The following is a 9,116-nucleotide window of genomic DNA, read 5'->3' as shown; positions in this document are numbered from 1 at the left end:
GGACAGCCCTGCCCACGATGTACCTACGTAAGCTGAAAGCAACTCTATATACGATCAGAATACAGAGCCATTTCAGTCAGTCTCGGCACAAAGGTAATTAATTCAAATGTCCAATACACAGGCGAACTATCCCAGGACAGACTAAATTATAAATGGACCTAATGGTCTTATTCTTTATGATACGCGGTTCAGTGCTTGCATAAGTACACTCAAATTTCAAATAGCTGCTTCTGTTTTATACAGTCTGAAACAAGCTGTGTCCTCGCAGCCCCTGTATCTCTCCACGTTCACGCTCGTTCATTCACTCGTGTGTTCGTTCTCTGCCCTCATGCAGCTTACTGTTCGGCGGGAGAAGACGGACACCGAGCAGCCAGCTGAGCGTTTCTCCCCGTGTTGCGGGGGTCTGATAAGAGGGACTTAAAGCGACTGGCTAAGCGGAGTCAAGCTTTCATTTCCCCAGTTGGCCCATCTCCTGCCTGCCCGCCCCCATCGGGCTATTGATTTCTGACAGGCCGTGATGTAAACTCATGTGTTGTGGTATCGGTCAGTATAATGCTGACAAAGGCAAAGGAAGCCCCTCTCTGCTCACCCTGCGTGTTCCTTCTCTCCCACCTGCTGCCCACGGCAGCCAGTTCCTGAATCACATTTACTGCTGGGAGGAGGCAGCAGCAGCGGCAAAGACACCCCACGGAGGGAGGGAGTTGAATAAAATTTCTGCTGGTCCCATTGATCTCCCCTCAGAGCAATGTAATAGTGAGGGAGGTGGGGGAGCAGCAGGGAGAAGCGCCTTCTCGCTGCTGCGGAGCTCCCTTCTGAGGGGCAAGGACATCCCTAAGCCAATGGCCTCGCTGAAGCCACACTCCCTGCTAACAGCCCCCGGGTGACAGACCCCTGACTCTGCAACCGCAAGGCAGAGAAAAGGGAGGCGGGAAGTAATTCGGAATAGGAAGGAACAGGCATTCACAAGCTGGACTTAAAACACCCATTAGGTGATTAAGGGGATTGGGCCGCTACTGTTTCTGCAGCTCTCCTTCTGAAAGCTGTGAGGGTGGCTGAGACTCCACGACCCATGTCCCCCACCCCCCCAGCCTGGGCAGAGCCCCACAATGACTCATCTTTTGCCGTGCAAGAGCCAGCAGGCCCGGAGGGAGTGCTCACTGGCCTGTACTCTGAACTGGGCAAAGGCGCAGCGTCTCACCATGGAGGGAACTGACGTCTTCCCTGGGGGGAGTGAGTTCTGTCACCTCATTCCTTTGCTCCCAGTTCTGTGCTAGGAGGGTTCTATGCTGTGGGGCCAGAACTCTGGACCGGTCTCTGGTGTTCCCAGTTCAAAATTCTATCATGCTGTCCCCCTGGCTGGAAAGTCCTCCACCTCGGTGTGCCATCGTATAATACAATAAACCCAAGGCAGCAAGTTTTGGGGAGTTCTCCAAGATTATCCGGGGGCAGGGAGAAACCTGGACCAAAAGTCCCTGAATTCAACGGAGGCAGCTCTTGGTCACCACCCAGGGCCACTGAGAGGATCAGCCCACCAGTGTCCTGGTTTGAGCGGCATCTGTGAGAGGCCAGGACTGGACCTCACAGAGTGAAGGCAAAGACTTTGACCTTGCTTCTAAGGGTCCCAGCTCCCCCAGTCTGGGTCACGGGCCCTCCCCTTTCTCCCACCCCTTGCTGAGGCCCCCAGCATTCCCCCAAAGTTCCCCACCACCCCCTCCTGTAGCCTGATATTAGATCTCTCACTCACACTCTTCCAGGTGAACTTCCAGGGAGACATCAGCATTTTAACCGCAATCCTCACCTTGGACTGAAGAACGGAAGCTCTGACTATGTTGAAGCTTCAAACATGGGGGGTGGGACATTTTTTGAGATCTGGGCCTTCTGGTGCTGCTGGAATCACAGCACATAGCTGACCACCTGAGTGCAGCTTGCTGGGAGGACTCTGATGTGTTTAGGATTTGCATGTTGCTCTGGTCAAAATCTGCTGAGCTCCCGATCCCTGGCCCCGGGTGTGGCAAAACGGGACCGACCGTGCTGGCCACCAACGTAAATAAAACTTCAGAATTATGCCAGCTCATTGTAGGATCTCTCAACCCAGAATTTGCTGTGGGTTTAGGAGGCCCTACACTGAAACTCTTCAGTAGGTAAAACTTCGTTTGCACACAGCTCTCCTCCTCCTCCAAGTTGCCCTTTCCTGGGTCTTCTGCTGGTCTTTGTGGGCTCCAGATCTTGTGCACTCTGGACCTCCAGGCTTGCTTCAGATTGTCACACAGAGGGCCAGGCGTCCCCAACATGCTAGAGGGAGTCCTTCTGGGTGACAGGAAACTCAAGGAACTGGTGTCTTCAACCCTTTCATTTGGGGGAGGAGATAGTTCCTAGTTTTCAAGGACAAGTAGTAATAATCCAGTAGGGTTTGTATCCCTCTTATCTTCAACGTGGTCTAACTCAGTGGGATCGACAGGCATTTACTGGGCATCTGTTAGATGCCAGGTCCTGGGATGATGGTAATAAACACGCTGAAGTAGTCCCGCCCTCCTGGAACGATCAGTCTAGAGGATGGAAGGGGAGGCAGTTGGGGAAACAGAAGGACAAGGACATTAGCCAGAGAAACAGTGGGGGCAGTAGGGCTCCTGAGCTCTTGATGGAAGTCAGGAATGGAGATCAGAAGAAAGCAATGTTGGAGCTAAAACTCAGAGGGCGAGCTGGAGTCAGCAGGCAAAGGGGAAGGAGAGGAGAGGACCGCAGGAAGAAGGAGGAACCTGTGCACAGGAGCGAGGCAAGACAGAGCTGGGCCGAGCGTGAGGACCTGGAAGAAGCACAGCTGGAACTCGGAGGATGGATGGTGGGGGGAGTGGGGAGAGATGAGTCTGGAGAAATCACAAGGGTACAAGTCACAAAGCGCTTTGCAAGCCCAACTAAGGGTTTGGGCTTCCTCTCTCTTAAGGGCACTGAGAGCTCAGTGGAAAGGCTTAAGATAAGAAGGTGATGGATCAGATCTGTGTTTGAGAAAGATCTTTCTGGCTGCAGTAAGGAGAGGAAGTGAGCAGAAGGTGGAGCCGGCAGCAGGAGATTGGGTCACGGCAGCTGCAGGGCCCAGAGTACAGGTGCCCAGGGAGTATCAGTGGGGACAGAGCCGGGGAAGGAGGAAGTGACGAAGGACTTGTCCTCCAGGAATGGTCCAATTTATCAATCCCACTAACAGTGCAGCTGTCATCATACCCAACCCATTTCCTGGAACAGGGACTCAAGAGGAGGATTTCGGTCTAGAGTGAGAAGGTCTCCCAACTGCAAGCCTAGATGCCAGTGTATCCATGAGCCCTGTGCCACATCAGGCCCCAGATTCCTCGTCATCAGCTGATTGGTCACACTCTCCTTTGTGGCCCCAGCCTCTGGCACATAATTAGTGCTAAAAAAAATGCATGCATAAATGCATTAATAAATGAAAAGAAGACCAAGTCTCTAACTTCAAAGTTCTTGGAGTCTTATTGCAAGACAAGATTATCTGACATCAAACAATTAAAGAGCAGCACAGGATAGAACATAATTAAGTTCTAAATCATCTGGTTCAGGCTGTAAGTGCTGGAGTTTCAGAGAAGGGAAAGATCAATGTGGGCTGCAGGAGTTAAGGACGGCTTAAATATAATTCCCCGACATTACAGTAGCCAGGAAACAACGGTGCTGGTCTTAAAACTGAAGAGAGATGAAAGCCAACACAGAGCCTTATTTACCCGGCGCTGTACCGCAGACCACCATGATGCTGAGGGGCTGAATTAACAGCATTGGCCTTGGGGGTTAACGTTGTTCAAGTGGATTTATTCCTGGACGACTAATAATGGGCTCTAGCATAACTAATTCTCACTGTAGTCTTCTGTTGAAGGTTTTTTTTTATTAAGATGAAATTCACGTAACATAAAGTTAACCATTTCAAAGTATACAATCCGGTGGCATTTGGGGCATTCGCATTGTTGTGTGACTGACTCCTCTATCTGGATCCATCGTCAGCGCCCCCAGAGAAGACCCTGTCTGTTGGGACGAGCGAAGTGGTGACGGTGGACTGAAACACAGCACCCGTGGTTCCCATCAGAAGCCTTTGATCAAGTCGCTCACATCTGACCCAGAGCAGGTCACCCATGACTTCTGGGCCTGTGTCCCATCATTGCTGGTAAAATGGGGGGATTTGATTAAGATGATAACCCGAATCTCTTCTAGCTCTACCATACTGTAATTTGAAGTACTGCTGTCTTTCACACTTAAAGATGATCAGCATAAAAATACTGGTTAAAACTATAATATGCAAAAAACTGTCACAGTGAATGTGCGTGTGTGTGTGTGTGTGTGTGTATTTAAGGGGCAGAGACGGGAGGACAGGGGAGAAGCTAAAGCTAAGACAGATCCAGAATGAGGCACCCAAAAAGAGAGGGGTTTAGGCGAGGTTATCTACCTAGCTATCCTGTTTCTGTCCAATTACTTATTTGGGGGGTTAACCCCTCTGTAGAGTGTGGTTGAACCCAGGAACCGAAGGGCTTGCTCTGGAGTTGCATTTGTATCCTGAACAATGTTGTTTACTGCCAATGCTAAACATGGCTCTTTCTTCCTGCCCCAAATCTTTAATGACCACTTTCCTTTACCAGTGTCTCCTTGCACACCTCACGGAAGAAACCCGTTCCCTGGTCTCCAAATAATTTCAAACTTGGCATTTCAAAAAGAGAGGACTTACAGTCCAAGAGAATGCACAGAAACTCCAAACTCCTGGCACAAGAAAGGTGTGATCCCCTGCCAGATGTCCTGCATGCATGGGAGTCTTCTGAAGTTCAAGTGCTATTTGGAAGTAGCCTGTTGACAAAATCCAATCTTTTGTGAGGTATCTGTTTAAGTATCTTGTCCACTTTGTCACTGGTCTTCTGTCCTTTTCTATTTTCTTGTGAGAATATTTCTTCATGTTCTAGACTAGACATCAGCCCTCTGTCATTTGCAAGCACTGCAGATATTTCAGCCACGGCTTGCCCTGCCACTCTTAAAGCTGACTTTTGATGAGCAGAAGTTTTAAATTTTAATACAGTCCAATTTACTAATCTTTTGTTGTATGGCTTGTCCTCATTACATCCCACTTAAGAAATCTTTGCCTACCTTAAAATCATGAATATATTTATCTGTGTTATATTCTGGGAACTTTTGGTTTCACATTTAAGGTCCCTGATCCATTTGGATTTTTTTTCTTTTGCTTATTGTCAAGGTTCATGTTTTCCCACATGTGGGTATTCTGCACCAGATATGTAAAAAATAAAACACAAAAACATCTACCCTTTCCGCTGGTCCACAGTGCCATCTCTGTAAAAATCGCAGTGTCTACACATGTGTGAGTTTGTTTCTGAACCTCCTATTCTGTTGCTTCGGCCTGTTTGTCTACCCTTTTGCTACTCCCACACTGTCTTAATGACCGTAGGTTTCTAAGTCTGGAGAGCTAGTAATAAAAGGTTCTCTCTTGCATTTTTCTTCTTTAAGTGTTCAATCCCTACAAGGGCTGGCATATACTTGGCATATACTTGGTGCTTCTAGGGGTTAGCTCTTTGAATTCCCCTCCAACATGGGCCTGGCTGAACAATCCCCCTTCCTTGCTGTGCCCCCACATTTTGTCTCCAGCCTTATGAGCTCTACTCGGCCTGTCGGACCCTGTCTCTTGAAATAGGCAGGCCCTTCTATGGTCCAACACGCCCCCCAGGGCCAGGCTCCTGTCTCAGCTTCCTCTGCAGCTGGATCTCCACATCGTGACTCTGCGATGCCTCGTCAGCCCTCCAACACCTTCGAACTGATACCTTTTAGGCTGTGTCCAGCTTCTCCAGTTCTAAGTGAGAGATTTAGTCTGAATGATCAGGTCTACTTTACTGAAGATGAAACCTCTCATCCTCCTTAATAGTTAAGTATATTTGAAAACGTTCTTAAGAAAATAATTTATCACTACAAAAGAGTGATCTCAAATCCACGTGACTCTGGGCCACTGCGTAACTCTGGAATCACCAGATACTAAGGACTGCTCGCTGGTATGGTGCTAACCAAGGGTTTGACGCTGGCAGTGGTCTGCAGGCCCGAAATGCCCGAGCTCTCACCGGTGCCACCAAAACAGAGGAAGGGCTGGAGCCACACCAGAAGATGGTAACATCTGGACCAGCTTTTCTGACATCTGACCAACCCAGACACCTTACACGGCTTAGCACAAGTACTCAGAGCTCAGAAGAGGGGCAAAGGTGCTCAACTATCTGAATTTTTTCACTTTTCAAAGTACTCTGTTGTGCTGTGTAGGAAGCACTTTATACAGATGACATGCATTCACCGAGAGGTCTCTGGTGTTCTCATAGGTGGGGTTTTGCACGCAGAAAAGACTATTTCAGGTTAGTTGTGGAAATAAGGTTTTCGATTTATTGTTAATGAATGCTAACATGTAATGAGGTCTCATTATATGGCAGAGACCATCTAAGAGCTTAAACCTATCCTCTTATTGAATGCTCCATTAATATTCTGCCTTTAATGTCAGCACTCCCGTTTTACAGGTGAGGACACCGAGGCACGGCAGGTTAACTCACCTGCCCAGGGTCACGCAAGTAAGTGGCAGTGCTGGGTTTTAAACCCCGGCAGGCTGGCTTCTGCAACCAAGCTCTTAACTGTTGTGTTCTACTGTTTCTCTTTAAAGAGCCACATTTTAAAACCTGCTTCTAACTTAGGCTTTTACATTTAGCATACAAATCTCATTATTCTCTGTATAAGTCTAACAGATTTTAACAACCTCTTTAAGGGAAACTTTGATTCACGGGTGATTCCATTTATAAACTTGGTTAATTAAATTCCTTTAAACATTTAAAACTACAGTTATAAATTTACTGTGCTCTATTTCCTTTTAAAGTACCTCATTTGACTGACTTAACCAACAAAAACCTCCCAGCTACTTGCATTCTTATGAAGCTAATAAATTACTCTTATGAGTATGGTGAACCTTAAGTTCTCCTAGATGTTTTAACCGTGTGTGTTAATTTCCTAAGATTTCCATCAACTATCACAAGTCTAATGAGTCACTTAGTTCATATTTTAAACTAAGATCACAAGTCTGCACTGTTACTACAGAAGACAAATTCTCTTAGACATTACACTTAAGGCACCAAATATGCACAGAATTCCCTAATACAGAAGCACCAATTTGATTATTTTTTGAAACATTTATGTTTTTAACTTTGAAAACCCCTAGGTTACAAGATGCTTGCACTAGGAAACAACTTTGTCATCCTAATGAAATTTGGGGGTTACCTTCCCAGGCCTTTTTTCCCCTCTCAATTAGCTGAGGTTTCCTGAATGACTGGGGTTGTGAACCGTAACTTGACCGGATTCTCGTCTGCAACCCCGGCATCCAGGCTGAAGCCACGTGCACGGTCGTCACTCATGGTTTTCACAGCTCAAGGAATGGAGGGGCCATGAAGTTCTTGTTCTCCCCGGGTTAGGAATTCGGCTAATTTTTAAGTCATACGGTGTCTCTAACCTCTCCTCAGGTAACCAACCGCATACTTGAGTGGGTTCAATAATCTATTTGCCACTCCATTCCATTCTGATTTATGTTTTATTCTGCCCCTCTGTGAGGGCTATGCAACTCGTATGGATATTCGTGTAATGACTGACTGAATTCTGCACGTCTCCGATGGCCGTGTCTGACTCCAATTACAACTTCTATCAGCACTATTGACACACGTGCACCCACACTCACCCCCACGCCCCAAGATACTTCTAAGCCCGCCTGGAGTCCTAGACAGACACAAACGATGGGTCAATTTGAATGCCTAAGAGAAGCTGACATCTAAACCTTTGCTTAGGTGAGCTGTGAGAGGGCTATATAAGACATCTGCATTATTTCAATGTGAAATCGCTTTCTAAACAAGTATGGGTTTGACTGAAGATCTGAAGTGAAATTGCAGATTAGCTGGGGAACTGCAACTCAGTTGAGGCGCAATCCCCTCCCACCCACTGTATCAGGAAAACATTTCTTTTGTACATTAAGGCTTTTAAAGACAACATGAGGGTGTCAGAAGTTCGTTTTCTCCCCTCCAGACCCAACATGGAAGCCCCTTGGACTTGCATTTGCCTCAAGCCCTGGGAATTGCTTGAACGGGTCCGTTCATCCTGCGACCCGCTGGTTCTCCCCGCCTGCACTGAAAGGACTGAAGGCAGCCCTGGCTGGCGTAGCTCAGTGGATTGAGCGCGGGCTGCGAACCAAAGTGTCACAGGTTCGATTCCCAGTCAGGGTGCATGCTTGGGTTGCAGGCCATGACTCCCAGCAACCGCACATTGATATTTCTCTCTCTCTCTCTCTCTCTCTCTATCTCCCTCCCTTCCCTCTCTGAAAATAAATAAATAAAATATTTTAAAAAAAAAAGAAAGGACTGAAGGCGACCGAGCCCCAAGACGGTTGTGTCTGGACCCGGGACTCCTTGGAGCGGCGAAGTGGCTCCCGCATTGCTGGTGCTGAATCCACTCTGCTGTGCCCTCCTTCCTCTCCTCCTTCTGCCTGGAGCTCACCTCACCGCTAGCTCTCTCAGATGCCCTCCCTCCCTCCCTCCCTCCCTCCCCCCTTTCTGCTCCCTCTCCCACCCTCCCTCACTCCGGAGACCTAACCTTGGTAGGCCCACAAGCACCCCCCACCCCCGCCTCCAAATCTTATTACTGTTGCTACAGTCGGGGCCCAGGAGAGGCGGATGCACGTATTGATGATCACAGCTGGGACTGCATAAGCAAAATAAAGGCAGCAAAACAGGACCTAGTGGACAGCCAGACACCATGGAAGAGCCATCGATTGCTGCTGTGGCTTCTTTCCATACAGCAGACTGAGTGCGGAAGAGCTGGACTCTGGGTAATTTCTAGCAAACAATGTGCTGTAGAGCGTTATTTGTAGGTCCTGAAAATCGAAGTGGAACCCCCGGCTCCCCCTAGAACATGCTTCGTTAGTGTGGAACAAAGAGCTGGCTGCGGGCCGAGGACGGCGTTTCCCGCCCTGCAGCTCAGTGCGGGGAGGGGCGGTGGCGGGTGCAGCGGGAGCTCAGGGAGGGTATGCTGGCCAGCCCCCTGCAGCAGAGAGGGCTCCGGGC

Source organism: Phyllostomus discolor, chromosome 9 (genome assembly GCF_004126475.2).
Source record: "Phyllostomus discolor isolate MPI-MPIP mPhyDis1 chromosome 9, mPhyDis1.pri.v3, whole genome shotgun sequence".
NCBI classification, from domain to species: domain Eukaryota; kingdom Metazoa; phylum Chordata; class Mammalia; order Chiroptera; family Phyllostomidae; genus Phyllostomus; species Phyllostomus discolor.
The sequence above is the reverse complement of the archived record's forward strand: the minus strand, read 5'-3'. Positions refer to the sequence as shown.